Here is a 26,688-nt window from a genome sequence, read left to right on the forward strand (position 1 = left end):
TGATTTAAAAAATGTGGAACCTCTCTCAAGAAGCACAGATTATAATCCCTTTCATGCCTTCCCAACTATAACATTCTTATTTTTGCCTTTTCATAAATTTACATTGCACAAAGTACAAACATTCCACAGTCCTATTTGTTATTCCACTGACAACTAGAAGTTTGTGTTCAAATTTCTAAGTGCTGGTCATTTCTCTAGGGGCTGTACAATCTTTGTATATTAAGGCTCTACCTCATTGTATTTAACTACTACACATATCTAAAATCTATCTATCTATCTACACATATATATGTAGATAGATAGATAGATAGATAGATGGATAGATAGATAATTACAGTTCCTGTTTAATTTGGATTCTGCACAATTTCCATGATTGCCACAAACAATATAGGTTACCATATACCTCATTTGTTTGTTTTGTTTTGTTTTTAAATCTGATGATGGAACCATTTGCTTCAAACAAATTCAAGATTACTTTTGCTTAGGAGCCATGACTAAGTTAAATATAAACTGGTCTTCAAAAAAAGAAAGAAAAGAAGGAAGAAAAGAAAGAAGAAAGAAAAAAAAGAAAGAAGAAAAGAAAAAAGGAAAGGAAGCAAAAAGGAAACAAAGAAGAAAAAATCCAAAATAAATTTTACAATTTCACATGATCCATGTAATAAAGGTGTTCTTTATTTAATATCCCACTCTCCTAATTGTGTCATGTAGCCCAGATTCAAAACAAAACATAAAATTCAACATCCATTTTATTAACAATTTATCCAATGTCTTCTTAATTTTAGATAATCAACACAACAATAAATGATATCCTGATTTGCCTATTTCAGAATTGTAAATTCTCAAAAGTAAAAATGTCTTTATCCTTTTAACTGATAATATAACTCTCAGAGATTTTTACATACTATATTTCTAAATCAGTAATTTTATCAAATGAATCCTCGTGATTAGTTTTTTTTTTTCTTTTGGTTTTGTTTTTTGTTTTTTTCTCAGTGTCTTATATATCATAGGCATTTATTAAAGTTTTTTTGGTTTATATTAATATTTGATTTGCCACTATCTAATTACAACATGAAACATTTGTTTATACATTCAAAATTTCTGAATTAATTACGAAAAAGCCACATATGATTTATGTGGTGTTAATGAACTGTCCCCTTATATATTTTGTTTCCATCTCTCTATGAGTAGTCCCAATTGCACATGTGTTTGAATAATTCTTGTAATAATCTGTAAAAAAGGTCATTATATCTCAGACCCCAATTTAAAGTGCAGGTAATCAAAGAAAATCAATACTTACAGCATTCATGACTATACTATTTGTTGCTAAGCATAGATCTAGCTATAAAAGTAGATAAAGTCTTAAAAAATGACTACCTTTTTAAAATTATCATTTTTGAATTTTCTCTTATACTTTGAGTATATCATGAAATAATGCATTAGCAATTTGCTGTTAATCTAGCAAGTCAATTTTATAATAATTTCAAACATTTTGACCTTTTTAGTTTCATTAAATTCCAAGTTCTTTGCTTATTCTGATAGTTTTAAACTAAAATATGTAGAAAATTAAAATAAAAGAGCCTTCAATTATTATTATTACTTCTGAGGCAATTGGGGTTAAGTGACTTGCCCAGAGTCACACAGTTAGGAAGTGTTAAGTGTCTGAGACAAGATTTTGAACTCAGATCTTCCTGACTTCAGGGCTGGTGCTCTATACATTGTGCCAACTAGTTATCCTAAATATTATTATAATTTAAATGTCAAGGAAAAGTGGCTAATACCTAATTGATTTACATTTTTTCTAACCCTGCTAAACTATGACACAAAATGACACTTCAGCAACAGAATTTTTAATGTAGAAAGGATTGACTATCTTAAAAAGAAAGGGACTCATTTTTACTAGATACAGTTAAGAGTTTTTCTTAGATGTCAGAGAGAATTTCTTCTTTTAAATTTAGGTGTACAAAGTAGAAAGTCACTGTGATCCCTTCTAATTCAGAAACTATAAGAATGTCAAATGTATTTCTAACTTTAATGACCTTTAATATCTACAGAATAAAAATTAAATATATGTAAAGCATTTTTGCAAACCTTAAAGTACTATATAAATAATAGTATTGAACAACAATAACAATAATTATAAGAAGAAAGAAAAACTAAAAAGAATGAATGTTTCCTTTTAGCATTAAATCAAAAACACTGATTTTGGTCTCAAAAGACTTGGATTAAATCTTGTGTCCTTGAGCAAGTCACTTCAATTTTTCCTTCTGTAAATTCAAAAGGGTAGACTCAGTAGGTTCTAAAATCCTTTCCAAATCTAAATCTATGATCCTACAAAATATAAATTTTAAAAGCATATACACTTAGGGATTCTGAAAAAAATCACAAATGAGTTGTAGACTAAGTGATTAAGTGTTGTTAACATTTTGATTGCATTTCTTACCAACTGGATTGACAGGTTCATTTTTTTCAATATTAACCTAATCAATGTAATTTATTTCTGAGGCAAGGAAACATTCTTCATTTTGCTTCTCTCTGGATTTTTAAAATATCTCTGTAATCCTGGATACTAAGCTAGTCAACAGCAAACTTGTGTGATGAAGAAGAGAGATGAAAAATCTCACAATACTTTTATGAGAACCTTCTTTTCTTGCTTATTGGTTAATCTATTTTGGTGTCCAAATAATTTACTTTTGCATTTTAAATAATCATCTATTTTCATTGTGGAAATAAAACACTTCATTAAAATTTTATTTAGAGAGTGACACTTCACCTTTTGTCTGGTTGTAAGTACACGATTAATATATACTGATAAATGTGAGAGGCAACATTTCTTTTTCCTTTTCTAATATTTGATCAAATGTTGAGTTTATTACCCTTTAAAAAATGAACCTGTTTTCATGGGAAAATGTTGAAGTTTGATGAAAGTTTTATGACATCCAACAAAGCATGTTGCTTCTTAAATTTTTATATGGCAAAAGCTTAATCTTCATTGTTATTGCATTGTAAATATCACATAATTGTCAACAAAGAACAGTTGATAAAGTACTTGTTCCCAAAAGTATATGTCTGCAGACTAACACAGGGTGTGTCTCTTAGCAATCAGCCTTACTATTTCAGTGTACTACAATCTGGATTCTTTATTTCTGGCATGATGTTCGTCCCATAGAGCCAAATAATAATGAAACTGCTGATTTTTTATTTATGATATCATTTTGCAAAGCTCTTTAAAAGGCCCTGAATGATAGTCTTTAACATCTTATTCACTATCTTTCATGTCCCAAGCTGTTCTACTAGTTCAGGGTTCCATTAGTTTTCCTTATGTACTTTTCATGAATCAAAAATGAATGCATCTGTTATCAGATGTTGAAAAGACAAGCTTATTCCATATATTTTATGGCTACATAATACTGCTTTTATCCTTTCTATAGGGTATCAAGCTCAGACAACAAAATCAATTTTGGAATTGAGAAAAAATACTTGATAAAAAAACACATGAGCTCTTGGCATGACTATTAAACTTACATGGGCTGCTCACACTTTTGAAAATAATGTTTGTTTTATTACAGTTTCATACTTGCTCAATATGGCTTGTTTTCTAGTTCCTTGGAGATATTTTTTGGTCTCCCAAATATCAAGGGTAAAAAGAAAATTGTAGTAAATGAATTATGTGTATGTATGTATGTGTGTGTTTTTCTCCTTCTGATTAGGATACTAAGATGTTACTAATAGATTTTGTTCATTCATTTAACAAATATTCATTAAATAGTTATGCTACATAGTAGATAGAAAGATAGAAAGAAAAAGAAACATACATACATACATAGAAAGAAAACCTTTAATAAGTAACTATTACATTCCAGGTACTGTGCTAGTTAATGGGAGTAAAAAACAATGACAAAAATGATCCTAAATGAGTTATTCTATATAAATTTGGCAGGAAAAAAGTTACACAGATTATGAATAAGGACTAGAATTCAGTGGAGTGTGAAAAAATAACATTCAAGCTTCATCCTGGAATTGAAGTCTATCTTTTTGATACTTACATTCTTCTCAAGATACTCTTTGGTTATGTGTTATGTGTTAAGGAGTACCATATTCTTTAAAAAAAAAAAAAAAAAAAAAAAAGCAGTACTTAGAATTACCCAAAGACCGTTGCTATTGATTAGAGTGATTTCTCACAAGAATAAAAAGCATAAATCTGGGTTGGCACTACTAATTATGCTGCTAATACTACTATTACTTCTTCTACTATTACTTTTATTGATAATAAAAATAGTACTTAGAAAGATAATTTTAATTACTTATAATTTATATTATTTTATGTTTAAACTTATTATTATATTCTTAGTAGCAGAAGTGCTTTTGAATACTTATTTTTATTCAACATATAGATATGGTCATATTTAAGATGAATAGATATTTTGGTGTTGAGATGATCATCTGGAAATTTTAGAAACATTTTCTGTCTGTAATATGATCCTCTATTTCATATCAACTTATAGGATTATAAAGTGCAGAAGCTAGAATAATAAAACTAGTGCCTAACCAATGAGTAATTTTGTCCTTATTTTTACTTATTTTAACTTCTGTACTCTTAAATCCAGCAGCACACAATCAGAATTAGAACTAGATAAATATCATTTATTTTACCATTATTGAAAAACATTTGTGAGAAAAATGTTTTTTTTACTTGAATAATGAGTTCTGTATTTATTTGATAAATGAAATAATTAAAATGAGTAAATTTGTTATGTTTTAGTAAAAAAAATATATTCCTAAAGAGTTATCATAATTCTTTTGGCACTTACAGAATTGATTGTAGATTATAATAGTTTAAGATTAAATAACATCTTAGACTTTGTATTTTGGACAAAGATGTATGTAGTGAATAACTTCATTATTTATATGTTTTTGATTATTTGCAATAGCTCATGTATGCAGATAGACAAAGCAAGATAAGTTGATGTGCCAGTAAGACACAAAAAGTCTGGTATCTAGAATTATAATGATGAATACACAGACAGACAGATAGATAAAATACAGATGGATTTCAACGATTCTAGCCCTCTAAATTATTACTTATATGGCTCCTCATTCCAATAACTTAGATTATAAATTCTCCATTCTTTGGATTATGTTTTCATAAATTACAACTTTCAAAATTATTCATTTGATAAAAATCTCTGATTATAAAATTATTTCAATTTAGTAAGAAGGGGCTACTAACAATAGAGAAAAATCAGCAAATTTGCCACTGATTTTATTTATATTCAAAACTTTTCCAATTTGAAGGAACCCTTTGGGATTTGTACTTTCTTGGCATTGTCTTTTAAAAACCATGCTTATTTACATTCTAGAACGTCCAGAGACACTAAATAGGAAATCAGTGGAGAATACAAATTGATATGCTTAGAGCCACCTATTAATCCAATGTATTTTATGTATAACATACAATTCAATTCACATGGCATACTTAAATGATAAGTAGAATAAAATTACCATTTCCATTTTATGAAGGAGCAATGTGAGATCAGTTGAAATTTAGCAAGTTATTTGCTGGCATATGGCTACTGAGAATTGCTTCTCAAATATAAATCTTCTAATTTTAGACTCAGAGCCCCTTTTTCATCTATATCACATAACTGATGTGCAATCTCATGGTTTGGGACTTCCCTCCCATCAGATCATGTACCATCCTCTCAGCATCCTCACAATTGTACTCGCTCCCATTTGCATCTATGCTATATATGTGATAGTCAGGTTGTTTTTACCTAGAGTATTTCTACTTTCACAATGACACTGATATAAGGGTCCAAACACAGAGATTCTACTTCCTTTGGTAGAAAAAATTAGTGTTTTGTTATTTTTAAATTCTAGGTCTTTACCATTTTCCTATGTTTTTAGCCTTTTATGGTCATCTTTCAATGCCATTGGAGTAGCTTTGTTCTTAACTTCTTTTGGTTTCTCTATACTTTATGAAACATTTCTGCTCTTTATTATCTTTCATTCTATTTTTTAAGGATTTATAAACGTATTGTAATTTAAAACTGTTTGTGCTAATCATCTTTCTCTGGAAAAATCTGTTCTTCAGATTTTGTAGACATGAATTTGACTTCCAATTTCAATATTTATTATATGTGATCAGGAAAAAGTAAGGCAATTTTCTCTGGGAATTGATCTCAAACAGGGCAAAAATGTGATACATATATGCTAAGGACATTTAAATTATGCTATGCTTTTACTCTAGGAATTATTTGTCCTTCATTCTCAACTAAGACCAGGAATTCAAAGAGGTGATGTCATGACATGTGAATTTATTTAAGTGAAAAAAAGCTGTGCAAAGTCACCAACCTCACTTTCTCCCCTGTAGCCATCTAGGTTTACTGACAAGACATAGATCACGATGACTGGAGAGAGTTGTGGATACAGTGGGAGAGCTTGACCTTTTAAAACTAAGGTCTTTAATAGGGTTTCAGTTTGACTAAAACTATTGGAATAAAAAGAAAGTGTAATTATAATGTAAGCTTCTTGGGGCAAAGGTGTGTATTTTGTCTCTCTTTTCACAATACCTAATAGTGTACCTAGACCATTTTTATGTATTTATTGAATATATTTTGAATTAAAATTAAATAAATTAGATACATGAAGAAGTCCCATGAAATACACTGATAAATATAGGTTTGGCAAACACTATATGCTCAATAGAAATTTTGGTGAGTCTAATTATTTTTGAAAGCTATCAGAAAGTCTCCTGTTACTTTATGACAGTAATACCAAATGGGGTATTTGGGAGTTAACAGAAGCAGGTGTGCTTTCCACCAACAAAGTCCTCATGCCAAAAATGTATCAAAGACTATTCTTCTTTCTACTGCCAGATTTGAGTCAGAAAAGGAAGAGAAAAAGTGTGCAAAAATAGAGACAGTATTTTCCAAGTTGTACCTGGCAAGAAAACTAAGAAATTCACATCTGTTGTTGGGAATTAATATTCCCCTATCACAGAAGAGAGCCACCTTAGGTTATTTGTTATAGCTGCCATAAAATAAAATATCAAAGTGAAACAGAAATCTAATGTTATATTTTCAGGCCTCTGAGAATATGTACCAAGTGACTCAAGGCCTCAAAGTCACAAAAGAATCTGTTGCTTAAAATGAATGGAAAATTGGGAGAGATACCCTTGATCAAAGGCTGAGTGACATACTTCTTGTTGGAACTTCACACTGCAAAATATCTCATTCTTTGGAAATCAGAATACGTTGCAATGTTGTACCTTTAATTAAAAAATAAAACTATTCTGTATATTAAGCATCAACCAAGTCAAAAGTACACTGACAAGTCTTATGATGCCACAAATAAATGAAAAGAGTATGTCCTCAAGGAGCTCACATTTGTTCATTGTGCAGCAGATACAGATCTAACCACTTTTGAAAATCTTTCAGCAGATCTATTATATCATGGCCTCCTACTTCCAATCTGGCAAAGCCCTGTTGGTCCCTGCTTCAGAATACTATTGTAAAGTGCATAAAATACAATATATAAGATTGTAATTCAAGTATTGTTCTTAAATTATTTTAAGTCACTGATCTCCTGCATGTTAAGTACTTTTACTCTATTACCTTTAGGATTAGAGGAGTTTGTTTGTTTGTTTTTTTAAACTGGATTAGGTCCAACCTCATTTTTTCAATATGTGTCATATTAATCCCTTTCACAAACCCTATGTTCCAACTATATCACTATATATATTCTCTTCCTTGACATGATATTACTGAACTCTCCATTCAACAACAATAATAGCAACAGCAGCAGCAGCAGCAACAACAACAACAATAGCAAAATGTATACTTCATCTCCTCCCTTCACGACCAATGGAATACTCTACTCAACCATATCATCTCTATTGATATTTCAGTTCATATTCCTTTTTTCTTATGCAATCTTTTCTGATTCTTCTTCAAATAGCTTCAGACCATTTTTACTAAATTTCTTCTTTAACATCTAAATATATTTATCTCCATAAATGTTCTACTCCACCTAGTTGAATGTAAATACCTGAAGGGCAAGATTTCTTCCATTTCTGTCCTTATATCCTTAGTACCTCTCAAATTTTGTGCAATATGAGTCACTTAGATTGTGGGAGCATTTGTTTATTTTGCTTCATGATTATGATTTCATTAATGTATTTATTTTTCAAGACATAATCTCTTTCTATGCAGAGATACCATGTAAACGTGAATTGGAGTGCTGAACTTAGTGACAAGAAGCTATTAGTTTCACTGAACAATTTGACAACTAAACTTAAGTGCCTACTCTTTCCTGGGCATACTGCAAGTTAATAGAGATAGACAATTAAAACAACAACAACAACAAAAAGAAAACAAACTTGGAAACATATCATATATATTACAGCAAATTATTTTGCTGGACACATCGCACACAGAAATAAGTCAATATTAACGATATTTAAAACAATAAATTATTTTAAGAAGAAACTTCTAACAATTTGGGGGAACTAAAGGAGGACTATTACAGAAAATTAAATGAGAAAAAAAGAAAGTCAATTGAGACTTATAGGTAACTATGGGTTCTAAGTGATGGAAGAGCATATTAGGTAAAGTTTCAAAAATTTAAATATTAAAATTTAAATTTTATTGAATTGCATTTTCTTATTCTACTGATAAGAAAGAAAATATTAATTTTGTTTATCAGTCATTCAAAGTTAACAGTCATTCCATAACCAAAGTGGTTATACCAGACTGGTCAATTTATATATATATATATATATATATATATATATATGTATATATATATATACATACACACAATATATATATATAATATATATAATATATATATATACCATATGACTACATATATATATATATATATATATATATATATATACATACACATATGTACACAAACACATAAATATTTTACTATGAAATACACACAATATTTACATTTTGGGGGGAGTTGTGAATTGATTCAACCACTCTGGAGAACAATTAGGAACTATGCCCAAAGTGCATACCCTTTGATCCAAGAGTTCATAAAAGAGGGAAAGGGACTCACATGTACAAAAATGTTTGTGACAATCTTTTTTGTAGGGGCAAGAAACTGGAAAATGAGTGCATATCCATTACTTGTAGAATAGCTAAATAAGTTATGGTATATGAATGTTATGGAATATTATTGTTGTATAAGAAATGATTTTAGAGAGGCTTGGAGAGACTTACAGGAACTGATCCTAAGTGAAATGAGCAGAACCAAGAGATCCTTATACATGGGAACAGCATGATTATATGATTATCAATTCTGATGGATATGGCTCCCATCAACAATGAGATGATTCAGATCATTTCCAATGGTCTTGTGATAAAAAGAGCCATCTACACCCAGAGAGAGGACAATGGGAATTGAGCATAGATCACAACATAGTGTTTTCTCTTTTTTATTGTTTCTTGCTTGCATTTTGTTTTCTTTCTCATTTTCCCCCTTTTGACCTGATTTTTCTTGTGCAGCTTTATTTTTGGAAATATGTATTGAAAAACTGCACATGTTTAACAAAATTGGATCACTTGCCATCTAGGGGAGGGGATAAGGCAAAGAAAGGGAAAAAAAAAAACTAAGGGTGAATGTTGAATATTATCCATGTATATATTTTGAAAATAAAAAGCTTTAATAAAAAAAAGAAACACATTATTTTTATATTTTAATTAAAAAACTATGCTGTGAATATACTTTGACAAAAAAACTCGTCTGTTGATATTGATGCATCATTGATTATATTACCATTTTCTTATAACCAATTGATGACAAAGCAGATTTGTTCATAAGTTCTGATCAAATATCAAAAGTCCAAGTATTGGAGAAAAGGCTAGCATCCACAACACCATTGTACTGGTAAAATTAAATTTCAAAATATTTCATAATATTAATGCTTCATTTCAACCCACAATAAGCATTTTTATGCTTTCTAACACATAATTCATTAACTGCACTGCTGCTTCTATTTTCCTTGGGAATAGATATATTGATATTAAAGGCAGGATCTCAATGGTCCTAGCATCCTGTAATCTAGAATACCTTATTTCAAGTGAGCTACCAATTTACACCACTAGAGTATGTGAGAAATTAGGTACAGACAGGACAAATTATCCAACTAGAAAATAGAGCTAGAGAAAAGAATTGTAATTAAGTTTTTGCATTTGTTAAGAGATTTTTATATTTTTTTTTGAAAATATGACAAGAAGAAGAAAACATATTCTGTGAGATGCTGTGAAGAAAGAACAAGATTCTTTGAAAGAAAAAGAGAAAGAAAAGAATAAAAATGTCTCAAGGATTTGATGCCAGAGAGAATATAATCTAGTTATTGGCTTAAATCTCTACTTCATTTTACATAGATATAACCTTAACTAATGAGCTATCATCATACATATGAAAGGACTAAAATGTTTCAGAAGTCAAACTATCCAATTTTATGACTTACAACCCAGAATAAAGGCTTTAGATAAAGTAAGCCATAGATTTATACTAAATTAAAGGAGATTTAGGCACTAGAGATATAGCTGCTTTGAACTTATAAGAATATATAAACAAGCATCTTACAAGATCAGAAAACATATTTGTGCAATGTTTTTTTAAATTGTTGAGATTTCAGGTCCAATTAAGTATTTGTTTGAAGAATAAAAAGGGATGGGAAAATAAGTGAGAAAATAGTAGTCCCCAGAAATAAAGTTATGTTCAAAGAGAGGGCTCTATTATATCTTTATAGAGGTCATTTAGGAAGTTCTGGAAAATTTTCATGTATAGAAAGATGATACTTGTGGACCTTGCTATCAAATGTCTGAGGAAAGTGTCAATGTCAATGAATGAAACATATTGCTTCCATTTTGGAGAGAACAAAATCTGACCATGTGGCTGAGATTATGCTTGATTGGAAACAACATATGGGAGTGATTTCCTTTTTCCTTCTGGTCACTCATCCTGCAATTTCAATGACATTATAAGAGATATGGACCACTAGCAGAAATGGGCAATATTAGAACAGGGCACTAATTTTAATGATGATTAGACTGATTAACACTAGGGTAATCAAAAGATGCATATAATTATAAATTAAATATTTAAGTTAGAATTAAAGTATGCATATTATTAGAAGTTTAAGGCAAATATAGATCAAACATAAAAACTGGAGTCAAATCAGCATTTATTAACTTCTTAAAATTTTCCAAGGATATTGGAAGTGATCCATAGATAGTTAAAGTCATGAGAGCAGAGTATTTGTATAAGGGGATGAAGTCAAAGTGTAAAAACATAGGACAATCTCCTTCCTCCCTTTACCCCCCCCCCAGATGGTAAGCAGTCCTATACATGTTAAATAGGTTACAGTATATCCTAGATACGATATATGTGTGCAGAACCAAACAGTTCTCTTGTTGCACAGGGAGAATTGGATTCAGAAGGTATAAATAACCCGGGAAGAAAAACAAAAATGCAAGCAGTTTACATTCATTTCCCAGGGTTCTTTCTTTGGGTGTAGCTACTTCTGTCCATCCTTGCTCAATTGAAACCCAGTTAGATCTCTTTGTCAAAGAAATCCACTTCCATCAGAATACATCCTCATACAGTATTGTTGAAGTATATAATGATCTCCTGGTTCTGCTCATTTCACTTAGCATCAGTTCATCTAAGTCTCACCAATCCTCTCTATATTCATCCTGCTGGTCATTTCTTACAGAACAATAACATTCCATAACATTCATATACAACAATTTACTCAACCATTCTCCAATTGATGGGCATCCATTCATTTTCCAGCTTCTAGCCACTACAAACAGGGTTGCCACAAACATTTTGGCACATACAGGTCCCTTTCCCTTCTTTAGTATCTCTTTGGGGTATAAGCCAGTAGAAACACTAGCAGGTAGTCTTTTGTGAGACTTTCAAGAAAGTAGTTTCAGTAGAGTAGCCCTGGGATAGATTCCAAGGCATTGAGAAAGGACTCTGCACATGACAGACATTAGATAAATATTGTTGACTGAACAATTGCTTGGCCAGGGTAAGGGTATATCATGTTTCATATGAACTTGCCTTTAAAATTATATTCTTCTGGTGTTCACAATGACTGAAAATCTACTGTCAAAAGTTTTATTGAAAGTAATTAGTCTTTAAGATATCTAGCCCTTTTCTTGAAAGTTAAAAATAACACAAAGAGCCATCACACAAGTCATTTCCAAGATTTATAACAACTTTTAGATCTCCACAAATATATTTTGAAGTGAATATGTATGTATATTATATATGCATATATTCATGTGTGCATGCACATACATATGTTTAAACTGAATTATGAAGCTATCATTCTCTATGATGAAATATTTCACAATTCACTACTACTACTACTACTAATAACATTTATGGGTTGCAAAGCACTTTGCAAAGTTAGTTATGGTGTCACCTGTTTCCAGCCACATTGGGTGAAAAAAAGATTTAAATTTCTTCTGACCACAGCTTTAGTGGCTTCTGTCTTCTGCTGGGTAAACTGTGTCCCTTGAGAGAATGATTCAAGTGGTATTGCTGAGCATTGTATAAAGGACAAGTTTTCCTTTGATCTTAGGCCTTGCAATTTCTTCTATGCCTGTTTCTTGAAGGAGGAAGAAGAGGAAAGTTAGTAAGTAATGGAATTACCTTCTCTTGGCATGCAAGTGCTACTTCTGTTTCTTCCAATTTCCTTTTTCTCTAATTTCTCTTTAGAGAGAAATGGTAAAATGGGGCCTTCTATTCTTGTTAAATTGCATGATTTTTTATCTCACAAAGCACTTGTGTCCAATTTATTCTGTAGCCTCCTTTGGGAAGAGGACTAACATCTTCATCCAAAGAGATGATAGATTCATAGAACTGATGACATCACCAAGTAAGGTCATGTGTAGAGAGAAGTAGTACTAGTAGGGATTCTGGTTCAGAGTAAAGGGCATGTTATGTATAAGAATCCAGCAAAGTAATATAAGAAGGAGCAGTTAGATATGTAGGAGGAGAGCAAGGAGAGAGACCTATCCCCAAAACCCAGAGAGAATAAAGTAAAAGGAAAATTGGGTGATCAATAATTTCCCAAATCTATTTATCCTGCCCTAAACTTTTCTCATATCTGCAACTGCCTTTCAAATATTTACAATTATATTACCAGTAGAAATCTTAAACTTGATATGTTAAAAAAACAATTTCATTGTCATCTCCCCTAAGCCTCCCTTTAACATTCTATGTGTGGAAGATTCCATCTTCCACCTTTGCAACTTTTTCCTGAAATCTCCCCTTTTCTCCTCTGGCACCAGTACCACTCTAGTATGTCCTTAGTGCATCTGGGCTATTGAAACAACTTGTTGGCAAATTCATTTGCCTCAACTTTCTCCCCCAGTTCAATTAACTCCCCTCCCCTCAGGATATTCACACTCAATTAACTACTATAACTTTCACCTCAATTACAAAATCTGCTAGGAGTTAAATGTCCTTCATACCTTAATCCCCCTTTACCTTTCTAGTCTTCTTACTTAGCAGCATTTTATTCAGTGACACTGGACTCTCTGCTATTCAATAAACAAGGCATTTCATCTCTTGGTTTTGGACATTTTCTCTGGTTTCTCTCTTGTCTAGAATACTTTCCCTCATTTTGCCTTACTGACCTCCTTAGTTTCCTTTGAATCCCTACTAAAGTATCATCTTCAACAATTAAGAACTGGTTAAGACGCTCTATTATGTCATTTTTCCCTTTATATTTTATAAGAATCCATTGGTTAAAATGGGGAAAATACTGTTATAAATGAAAATACCTAATTTTTGGAAGGCAACAGGATACAACGAAAAGAATACTATGCTAAGATTACATCTGGATTCTGATACCTCTTGCCTTTCTTACCTTAGTTATATAACCTTTTTGAGGCTCAGTTCCCCCAACTATAAAAATAAGATGTAGGACTGTGTGATCGCAGAGATAAATTCTAACTCAATGTCTGAGTGTATGTTCATCTCGTGACTAGATCACAAACACCAAGTGAAATATATGGTCCATGCTAGCCCCTTATAAATTAGCTTAAGTAAAAACTGAGTTTCAAATTAAGTATTTGGTTAAACTTCCAAAGAGAAAAGTTATTTTAATATATTCTTACCATATACATTATTATCTAAGACAGTACTTCTTTCCTGCAAAAGGGTGCTTCATCTAGGCCAAAACCAATTTTTTTCTAAAATTGATGCAAGGGTAGTTCTCAAAATGAGATAGCTAGATGGCATTCTGGATAGAGCTCCAGGACTGGAATAATGAAAACCTGAGTTTAAATTTGGACTCATAAACTTACTAGCTATATGACTTTCAGTAAATCACTTATAAACTGTTTGCTTCAGTTTCCTTATCTGTATAATAAGCTGGAGAAGGAAATACCAAATCGTTCCGGTATCTTTGCCAAAAAACTCCAAAAAGGAGTCACAAAAAGCCAAAGATTACTGAATTGACTGAACAACTAAAGTTCTCAATATATTTGCTGCCCAGAATAGTAGATGGTAAAAATCTTGATCTAAATTACATACACCTACATCTTGGAAACACATTATGTAAGAACTTTACTCAAAGACAAAGAATCAATGCTATCCACAGGGATGCTGAAATTAACTAGGAAACCTGACTCATTCATTACCACATATTCTGGGATGACTCAGGGTTCCTTAAACCTACCTGTGGTTGGAACAGGTGTATTGTCCCAAGAGAATACAGTCTTGGTGCTTTTTCAAGGAGGAATAAAAAAAACTAAAAATTTTATTCCCAGCAATGGGAAGGAAGATCCTACTTATGTGACATAAAAGGCACAGCCCTGAAACTGTATTGTCATCTCTCTCACTCTCTAATGATCCCCTTACACATCCCCAGGCAGCTGGCATTTGTCTTCTTCTAAAGACAGCAATGACATGCAAGCAACTTACAGGTGTTCAAACGGATTTCAGCTACAGAGAACTAACAGCCAATCAGGTGCAATCACACATAAAGGTCTCACTTTTGAGACCCAAAGTTGTCTACTAATCTTCTTTCCAAAGGTTTACTGCTCGAGGGCTCATTTTAAAAGCTTCCTCCTCCAATCTGACTCAGCATCAAATTTCTGTGCAACTGTGTAGGAGATTGTTTTAGGTGGAATTAGAATAAGATAATGACTATAATGCTCATTACTTCTGAGCATCACACCTGTGAGTCCTTTCATCCTTATTACCTCTACCACAGTTTAAATGACTTAGGGTTTTACTTAGTGAGTGGGGAAAAAAAATGAAATCTATTGTTCATCTTATTCATTATTGTCATCTAATCTATCAGTCCTTCATAAGAAAAAAAATCCTTTATATCAGGAAGTAGTTTGCTTGGACATGATGCTATGGTAATGTTTAATATGTAAGTTTTCCATAGAAAAGAACAGGAAACTTAATGAATATTAGACAACCTAATCAATTTTATTGAGATTATGTAAAAAGACTAGTTACTGTTATGTGAACAAATATTTAGTTTGTCTAAATCAAAGTTTCTTAAATTGTGGGTCACATCTGCATATGGGTTCACATAACTGAATGTGGGGGTCATGGAAAATTTGTCAATGGTAAATATCATATCATATATCTTCACGATTTAATTCTTTATGTAAAAATGAAGGACATGCATCTCATTATTATATAAATTTGCTTTCATCTTTAATAAAATTCTAAAATTTTATATATATGAATTCTTTAAAAATTAATTTGCTTTATATCACTAATTAATTAATATGCATACCAAAGGTTAAAAAAATTCTCACACAAAAATAGTTATGAGTAGAAAAGTTTAAGAAGCTCTGTTGTAAATTTCTGCTAGTGGCATGATAATTTTGGTAGGATCTTTCAAGGTGAGATGGTTTTATTTCTTTGCCAAATGTTGGATTGTAAATCTATTGTATATGGCGAGTTAAGTTAACTTTGGAGAATGAGTATCTAACTTAAGAGGGGAAGTCTAGGGGATTTTTTTTCTCACTTTTTATATGCAAACTATTACATTAAGCTCAACTACGGCAGGGTGAAATGATCTTAATTTTTAGCATTGAAGGAATTACCCATTGCTGATAACATCATAGATCTTAGAATTGTTTTCTCTCTTTCTTTTTTTAATTTTCAAAGGAATAGAACCTATTTTAATAGACTATATGAAAACAAAAATACTTATATTCAGATAAACACACATACAAAAACATGTATATATACATAGATAATGAACCACATACACATATGTGTGCAGATATATGTATATTTGCATGTTTATATATTTTACCTCTTTTCTGGAATTCAAATTATCCTTAAAATAATTAATCCCAGTGTCCCTGTTTCTTTGTAGAGTGTGTGAAATTTTAGAGGATATTAAAATATTATTAGATAAATACTTCCAATCCAGATGATCAACAATTATTAGTTTACTAATCTGATATCTTTGGGTGCCAATGACAAAAGTGTTTTGTTTTTTAAATAAATTTAGATATAATATTTATGGAACTTTGGGGCCAATTCCCTTCAGTTTAATCCTCCATGTATTTACTAAAAAGAGGCTATGTACAAGGAAGTGTTACAATAAATAAAAAAAGAAAAGAAATGCATATAAGAAAAGTACACATTAATATTAATGAGGAGAGGGACTCAATCACTTTGGAAGATTTGAAGAGGCTTCCTTTATGGCATAGCTTTTGATGTGAACTTTGAAAAGACCTAAGGATTTCAATACATGATACCCCCAAGATCACACTGGTGTTAATTATAATGAAAAATCAAACTCATGTCATTGGTCTACACATCCTGAGCATTTTCTACTGATTGATACTGTTTCCCAATTCTCACTGATATTTTTGGGAGCTCAGAGGATTAAGAAATAATTTTTCACTCAGTTAAAAACAGTCTATTTCTTTGTTGAGTTTGAACAGGGAGAAGACAGTGTCAGGGATACCTATGAGATTTTCAAATATATCAAAACCCCAAGTTTATGACCACATAATCACAGCCAAGTGATGATTCCATTTCAGTTATGAAACAATGTCCACCCAAAAATCATAATTTATTTTATTTTTAACAGAAGTATATTTACAAAGTGATGATTTTTTTTCCTACCATTGAGCTTCTATTATTCTATATTTTACTTTCCTCAACAAAAGACATCATCTTCGTGTAAAATATCATGTATGTTGTTAGTAGATAATAAATAGGACATTTTCCAAATAATAATTGAAATATTTAGTTGATTTTATGTCAAACAATGAATTATGTGTCATGATACAGTATAATATACATTTGCTATTGATTCTGCAGTGCTCAGCTTTCCTTATTTTACCAATCTCAGTGCCATACTACTGGGAAAACCATAACTTTCATTATATGGACCTTTGTCAGCCAGATGGTGTTTGCCTTTTGTTGTGCTGTACATATTTGCCATAGCATTTCTTCCAAGGAGACAACATCTTTTAATTTCATGTCTTCAATTGCCATCTGAAGTGATTTTTGAGCCCAAGAACATAAAATCTAACACTGCTTTTTACTAATTCTCCCTTTCTTTGCTAGGAAGTGATGGGACCAGTTGATTATTTTAGTTTAATTTTACTTGTTGTTTTTGTCTATTTTTGTTTGTTTTTATATTAAGCTTCAAGTCAGCTTCTATACTCTTCTCTTTCACCAGCAACAAAAGATTTCCGAATTCTTCACTTTCTGCCATTAGAATATTATCATATGCACATCTGAGATTGTTGATATTTCTCCCACAAATTTAATTCCAGCTTTTGATTTACCTAGCCTGATGTTTAATATGATGAACTCTGTGTACTAGATTAAAGGATCAGGAGGCAACATATAGTCTTGCTCTATTTCTTTTTTCACTCAAACAATTCAATTATTTCATGTTCATTTCTAAATGTTGACTCAGTTGGCCTTCATATGGGGTCTTCAGGGGACAAGTTAAGATGATAGGGTGGTGTAGGCCCTTCTTATGTGAATATATTGCTAGATAATTTGTCTTATGAAATCTTAACCCCGAATGATTGGAAATCATTAGTGAGAACATGCTTAGAACCAGGACAAAATTTGTTGTGGCTTTCGGAGTTTCATGAATTATGTAGGATTCAAGCCCAACGCAATAGGCAAACAGGAACTATTGGACAAATCACTTTTGACCAACTAGCTGGTGAAGGTCAGTATGCAGAGAATTCAGAACAGAATTATTATCCCATAACAGTGTATGAGCAAATTTCTAAGCCCGCAATAAAAGCTTGGTGTTCCCTCCTGGGACAAAAAGATCAAGGGGAAGCTTTCACAAAAATAGAGACAAGGCCCAGCTTCAGGGCCCCAGGTGGGGACTGAAAACTTGTGACTATGACAACTGTTGGTAATCTCAGAAAGACCATAAAATGTTGGTGTTTCTCTCTATAAAATATAATAATAAGATGGTTATCTCTGGAAGAGAGGGTTTCTTGGGGAGGTTTTCTGGAGGCAGCCTTAGTTTCAGTTACAAGTAAATAATTACTCCAAAATCACAGCCAGCTGATAAAAGTTCAGATCTTTTATTGTGTCCCTCAATATACCTGGGTTAGCTCAGAGACCTATCTCTCCACTTGGTTCTAAGAGCTCCGCCCAAATGTCTCAAAATCCAAAGGTTTGTCCTTCTGACTGAAGCCAGCACCAAGGTAGATGATACAATGAATCTCTCTTGCCTCAAAGATAGGGCTTGTGGACTTCCTCCCAGAGTGCTCCTCTCTGACCCCTGGGAATGTTCCCAAAATAACTCTCTCAAATGGATCACTGGAGCTGTATTTATGCTACTTCTCTGAGAGTGGGATTGTGGGATATCTCCCAGCATGCTCTCTGGCTCTAAGAACTTCAAGGGAGGTGTGAATTCTGATATCTCTTTCTAAACCCTGAAATCTCCCAAACATGTGAACTCCAATGAGTACTTAAATATTTCTTATTTCTATGAGCTCTCTAAAGATGTGAAGACAAGCATCGTTTCTATCAGTTGTACTTAGTACCTTGTTTCAAGATCTGACCCAAAATATCTCCTTCTAAGATCAATCAATCATATTGAACCATGCTAAATTAGATAATTATTATCTCTATCAACTCTAATGGCTTAACACTTTGTAAAGATTCCAACAATAGGGTACTCCAATTTCTTTGAGCATTTGCCAGCTTTTGTTGTGATCCATAGAGTTAAAGGTTCTAGAATAATCAATGAAGCATTTCATTTTTTTTCTGGAAATATATTTTTCTCCATAATGAAAATATTGGCAATTCTGTTTAGTTCATCTGCCTCTTTAAAAAAAAAAAAAAAAAAAACAAACTATTATGCTCCTCTGTTGATTCTCAGTTAACATATAGCTGAAACCAACTTGAAGAATTTTAAACACAACTCTCTTGTGTATGAAATAAACTCAGTCATTCAGTAATTTAAACATTCTACCATTGACCTTGTTTAGGATTAGTATGTGACTTAATCTTTTCCAATCAAATGATTACTGTTTAGATTTGGAATTTGTGATCATATTGAATCAATACTTTTACCATCACCATACATTAATATTTTAATTAGCTCATCTGGAATTCCATTACTTTCTCTACCTTTATGATTAGATGTTTTCTAAAGACTTATTTGACTTTATTGTCTAGTTCTTGCTTTAGAATGGCATTATCAGTGATGACAGTGATGGTCTTTCTTTTATATAACCATTCTATGTATACTTACCACTTCTTGTTAATCTCTTCTTCTAATAAATCCCAAACTTTTCTTTTTCCATGCCAACTTTTCTACAAAAATTATCCTTGACATATCTAATTTTCTTGAAGAGATTTTTCTTGTCTTTCCCATTCTATTGTTTGCATCTGTTTCTTTGCATTGCTTATTTAAGAAAACCTTCTTGTTATTCTCTAGAATTCTTTATTTGGTTCGGTTTATATTTTGTATTCTCTATTACTTTGAATTTTTCTTTACTCTGCTATTAGTAAGACCTCATCAGACAGCCATTTTACTTGCATTTTTGTTCAGTATTCTTGCTTTTATTGCTGCCCCCTATACAATATTATAAACCTCCATCCATACTTTCTCAGGTATTCTAACTCCAAACCTAATCCCTTAAATCTATTTATCACATTCATTTTATATTTAGAAGGGATGTTATATAGATCATAACTATATGGCCTGCTATTTATTCTGACTTTAATTCATTTAAATATGAATTGTTTAATAATAAGTTCAGGATCTAAACCACAGTCAGATCCAGGTCTTGTTTTAACTGACTGTAAAGCTTATCCACCTCTTGCTACAAAGCATATAATCAATTTGATTTCTATATGAATCATCTGTTGATAATCATGTGTAGAATCACATTTTGGTTGTTTAAAAAAGAGGGTTGCTATGATCAGAGTGTTATCTTGTCAGAATTCGATTAATCTCTGCAACGTATTTTTTTTTTTAGTCCAAAGCCAGAGACTTACTTTATATTCATATTAAAATTTGATTATCTACTTGAAAATCCTAATCTGCCCCCTATGGTAAATGTGATATAGTCTCAGTCCCTCTCCCACTAACTCTCACAGTTCTTGTCTCTCTCCCTATCTCTCTTCTTCTTTCTTCTTCTTCTTCTTCTTTCTTCTTCTTCTTCTTCTTTTTCTTTTCTTCTTCTCTCTCTCTCTGTGTCTCTCTCTCTCTCTCTGTCTCTGTCTGTCTGTCTGTCTGTCTCTCTCTGTCTCTCTCTCTGTGTATCTCTCTCTCTGTCTCTCTCTGTCTCTCTCTGTCTCTCTCTCTCTCTTTCTCTTTCTCTCCTTGTCTTACTCCTCTCCCTTCTCCCCTCTTTGTCTTATTTCTAAAACATATTGTAGCTCTTCTTAAGGATTGATCACCTTTTGGCCTCTTTGATGGTTGAAGCATAGACTTGCATTACTGGAATTTTGAATGATTTGCCTTGCATTCAAACAGATTGCAGAAGTAGAATCCACTAACAAAATTAAGACTCCCACACAGTCAAGTGTATTCATCCTAATTACTTCTTGCTCTCCACCACTGCTTAATTACTTCTTATATAATTTTTACAGAACAAATTACAAAGTTGATTTGCCTCAGATCAAGAAGCATTTCATGCTGCCATTGGTTCCAAAATTACCAGTTATAAGTTTTGCTAACTAGTTATATTATGCAGTTATTTGTGTGATTACTTGACATAGTAGACAATGACTGATGAAATTAAATGATACATTTTTATTAAGACACTTCTTTTTTTCCTGAAAACTCCATTGAATTAAAAGTTGGCACATGTATCTGCTTTTATTTGCCTTTGAAAATTCAATAATGGCAGTTTTTACCTTTAAAAATAAAGATCAGTAATTTTTAATTTTTTTTTAGTAAAAGACAATACTATCAACCAACTAAGTAAGCATATATATTGAAAGCTAATACGTTCATCAACCAATCATTAATTAATACACAAGCATCTATTCAGTGCCAGATATTGGGGATACACATAAAGTAAATTAAATTATCTCTATTATTTTTTTAATTTACATATTTTAAGCATAAGTATTTCTTGTGAGAGATAGTATGCAATAGTTGAAAGGACACTGGGATTTGGAAACAGTCTTCCTGCTTTATGTATCCACTTTTGCCACTAGTCATCAAACATGATAAGCCTTCATTTATAAAATGAAAGGATTGTCTTCAATTAATAAATGGTCAAAGGATATGAATAAAGAATTGTCATACAAAAATGCCATTTCTATTTGTAGGAAACAAATCTCTAAATCACTATTGATTAGAGAAATTCACATTAAGACAATTCTGAGTTACTACTTCACACCTTTCACATTGGTAAAGATGACAGGAAAAGATAATGATAAATGTAGGAAGGTATGGGGGAAAACTGGTACACTAATTCATTGTTGGTAGAGTTGTGAAATGATCCAACTATTCTGGATAGCAATCTAGAACTATGCCTAAACGATTGCAAAACTATGCATTCCCTTTGATCCAGTAGTATCATTTCTGGGTCTGAGATCATAAAAGAGGAAAAGGGACCCACATGTGTAAAAATGTTTTTAAAAGCAGCACATTTGTAGTAGCAAAAAACTAGAAATTGGATAGATGTCCATCAGTTGGGGAATGACTAAATAAACTATGGTATATGAATGTAATGAAATATTATTATTTTATAAGAAATGAGAAGCAGACTTCTGGCCAAGATGGTGGAGAGCACATACACATTTACTTATTAAGCTCCACGTTTTTTCTCAGAATTTATTTCATGACAAGCCTTGGAATTAGTGCTTGACTGAAAAAAAAAAAAAAAAAACACAAATAATTACCAAGAGAAGACATCCTTGAAATTCACCAGAAAAGGTCTGTTTTTGCTCAAGGGAGGGGACTGTTTTAGATCGAGGGCAGGCTAAGGGCAGGCAGTGGCAGAGAGAACACAGCAGGCAGCTCACAGCTGAGCAGGCCAGAGTCGGGTAGGGTGTGATCTCAGCCATCTCTTTGGGGAGAGCTTTACTACAGTGTTGGATACTTTGTCCTGGCAGCAAGCCAGGTAACAAGCAGAGAAGCTAAAAAACACAGGGGGTGAAGACTATAACCCTGAAAAGCTAGGGTCTCTTGGGTCCAGGCCACAACCATCCACAGTGTCTCAGCATGCTCTCAGAGTCTCAGTGCGCAGATGCAGTGCAACTACTGCTGTCCTGCTAGTGCCTTGCTGCTGACTCCCACAGTATGTAGAGGAAGCTCAGTAACACTATCCATCTCCCCCCCCCCAAAAAAAAAGAGATTGCATTTGTTTTTTATGGGTTTTTTTTTTTGGCTACTTTGTCTTCTTTGATTCTTCTCTGACAAAATGAGTAAAAAAATGTAAATAGAACTTAAGCATTGATAGTCTCTATATGGTTAGAGATCAGACTTTAAAGCCTGAGGAGACTAAAAATAGATTGTCTCCAGATGAATCCCCAAAGGGGGTTCAACACAAAAGACTCTTATAGAAGAAATTTAAAAGGCTCTCACAAGAGAACTAGAAGAAAAATGGGAAAAGGAAAGGGAAGCTTGGCAAGAAAGTCTGGATAAGTCATCCCACTTATTTAAAGATAGAATGGATAAAGAAATCAAATCCTTGAAAAACAGAATTAGTGAACTGGAAAAAGAAAATAGCTCTCTAAAAAATAAAATTGGCGAAATGGAAAAAAAAATTCATAGAACAAAACAACTCACTTAAAAACTCAATTGGACAATTAGAAAAATGTACAAAAAGTGAGTGAGGAAAATACTTCATTGAAAATCATAATCAAACAAATGGAATTGAATGACTCAAGGAGACACCAAGAATCAGTCAAGCAAAACCAAAAAAAATGAAACAATGGAAAAAATGTCAAATACCTTCCTAGGAAAACAACAGACCTGGAAAATAGATCTAGGAGAGACAATCTGAGAATTACTGGACTCCCTAAAAAATATGATAAAATAAAGAGGCTAGACAATATTTTCCAGGAAATTATCAAAGAGAACTGCCTAAAAGTTATAGAAACAGAGGGTAAAATAGAAATTGAAAGAATCTATCAATCACCTACTGAAAAGGACCCTAAATCAAAATACAAAGAAATACAGTGGCCAAAGTCCAGAACTATCAGACAAAGGAAAAAATACTGCAAACTACTAGAAAAATCAATTCAAATATAGAGGAGCCACAATAAGGATAACTCAAGACCTAGCTAATGTTTCCGATAAAGGTCAGATTTCTAAAATGTTTCAAAATTATAAGAATAATAGTCATTCCCCAATTAAGATATGGTCAAAGGATATGGACAGGTAATTTTCAGTTGACAAAATTAAAGCCATCTATATTTCAATGATCAATGATGTACAGAAGAAGCTATACCCAAAGAAAGAACACTGGGAAATGAGTGTAAACTGTTTGAATTTTTGTTTTTCTTCCCGGGTTATTTTTACCTTCTGAATCCAATTCTTCCTATGCAACAAGAGAACTGTTCGGTTCTGCATACATAATATTGTATCTAGGATATACTGTGATATATTCAACATTGTAGGACTGCTTGCCATCTGGGGGAGAGGGTGGAAGGAGGGAGGGAAAAAGTCAGAAAAGAAGTGAGTGCAAGGGATATTGTTGTAAAAATCACCCAGGCATGGGTTCTGTCAATAAAAAGTTATAATTATTTTTAAAAATACAATTCTCTTTTCAAGAAAATAAAATAATGTTCAAAATTAAAAAAAAGAAAGAAACGAGAAGCAGTTTGGTGTCAGGAAAGCCCAGAAAGACTTACATGAACTGATGCTAAGCAACATGAGCAGAACCAAATGAACATTGTACACAGTAACAATGAGATTATGTGATGATCAATTTTGATGGGCTTGGCTCTTTTTGACACTGATGTGATTCAAGCTAATTGCTGTAGAATTGTGATGGAAAGTGACAACTACATGCAGTGACAATTCATGAAGATTGAATGCTGATAAGATCAAAGTATAATGTTTTAACATTGTATTGTTGCTTTTGGTTGGTTGGTTATTTTTTTCTCATATTTTTCCTTATTAATCAGATTTTTCATGTACACCATGATAAACATGGAAACATTTAGAAAAGTTGTATGTGTTTGTTGCAGGGGTCTTCAAACTATGGTCTGTGGGCCAGATGCAGCAACTTAAGATGTTTACCCCCCCTTACCCAGGGCTATTAAGTTTATTTATTTAAAGGCCCACAAAACAAAGTTTTTGTTTTTACTATAGTCTGGCCCTTCAGCAGTCTGAGGGACAGTGAACTGGCCCCCTATTTAAAAAGTTTGAAGACCCCTGGAATGTATAGGAATTTTTTTGCTGCCTTGTGAAATGATGAGGAATGGAGAAAGTCAGAAAAATGTCAAACTCAAAGTTTTGGCAAGGGGAATGCTAAAAATTACTTCCACATGCATTTGGAAAAATAAAATACTATTCAATAGAAAAAATACTGGACAAAATACAATTAAAAATTAAGATACAATAAATAGATGGAACTAGATGACTTTCAAGGTCACTTCTACTTCTTTCTCTATTAATTACACTTGCTTTTTCTTGTTTTCTTGTGCAAACTATGTTTTTTTTTTTTTAAACATTGTTCATTCTTTGCTATCCTAGCTGCAAATGATTATCTGGCCAGTACAGAACCTAATATATTGTGTTATTTTCCACTTATCCAACTGATGATTTGTTTATAAGACTATGTGGAATTGTTGTGTATTTAGACTTTATAAAGGAAGACTTAGAGAGGTACATATAGTTATCTTCAGGCAACATAAAGGCCATAACTATGGAACCAGATTATACTTGCAAAATATAAAAAATGTATGGGAGTTGTAGAGTTAAACATTTCAGTATACTTTGAAAAAATTTTAAATAATCATAAGTAATCATATGTAGAACTGGTTGATTATGATGTCTAGTGAGTTTTCCATTACTTTAAATATTCAAGTTTTATATAACTCCATGTAAGACTATGATTCAAAGGGTTGCTTGCACTACTGAAATGAAGTTAAAAGACTATAGCATTCCATGATTGCATCAGACATTTGTAATTAATTGGATTGAGCTTCCAGGGGACATTCTAATATCTTAGTTCTCCTTCCTAGGGAAAGATGTTTTACATTGAAATAGGGACTATGATACATGCAAAAGTTACCTGAGGTTTCATGATGATTTAAAAACAACCACATATTAAAAAAATAGAAAACTGATTTTTTCTTCCTGGGAATACAATCACTTGAGAAATATTTGCTATGAATATGTACAGCAATTATTAGTAAGACTTTACTATTATAAATAAAAACAATTCTATTTTGATCTATGTACTATAATTCTAACAACTCATTGCTTTAGTAAAATAATTTTGTATACCATCTCACTAATCTTGGCTAAATCTACCTCTTTCTAATGCAAATTATTTGAAAAGCATCAAACATATACTTCTGTCCTGTTATAACTATTAATTCTCTCTTTTTTTTTAACATGACCAAAACTTTATTTTGCTGTACAAAAAGAATCAGACTCTGAAATATTGTACAATTAGCTTGTGAAGGAAATCAAAAATGCAAGTGGGCATAAATATAGGGATTGGGAATTCAATGTAATAGTTTTTAGTCATCTCCCAGAGTTCTTTCTCTGGGCGTAGCTGGTTCAGTTCATTACTGCTCCATTGGAAAGGATTTGGTTGATCTTGTTGCTGAGGATGGCCTGATCCATCAGAACTAGTCATCATATAGTATTGTTGTTGAAGTATATAATGATCTCCTGGTCCTGCTCATTTCACTCAGCATCAGTTCGTGTAAATCTCTCCAGGCCTTTCTGAAATCATCCTATTGGTCATTTCTTACAGAACAGTAACATTCCATAATATTCATATACCACAATTTATTCAGCCATTCTCCAACTGATGGGCATCCATTCAGTTTCCAGTTTCTAGCCACTACAAAAAGGGCTGCCACAAACATTCGTGCACATACAGGTCCCTTTCCCTTCTTTATAATCTCTTTGGGATATAAGCCCAGTAGTAACACTGCTGGATCAAAGGGTATGCACAGTTTGATAACTTTTTGAGCATAGTATAACTATTAATTCTCAATGAATATTAGATGCTAGAAATTACTTAG

The sequence above is a fragment of the Sarcophilus harrisii genome, chromosome 6 (assembly GCF_902635505.1).
Source record: "Sarcophilus harrisii chromosome 6, mSarHar1.11, whole genome shotgun sequence".
In the NCBI taxonomy this organism is placed as follows: Eukaryota; Metazoa; Chordata; class Mammalia; order Dasyuromorphia; family Dasyuridae; genus Sarcophilus; species Sarcophilus harrisii.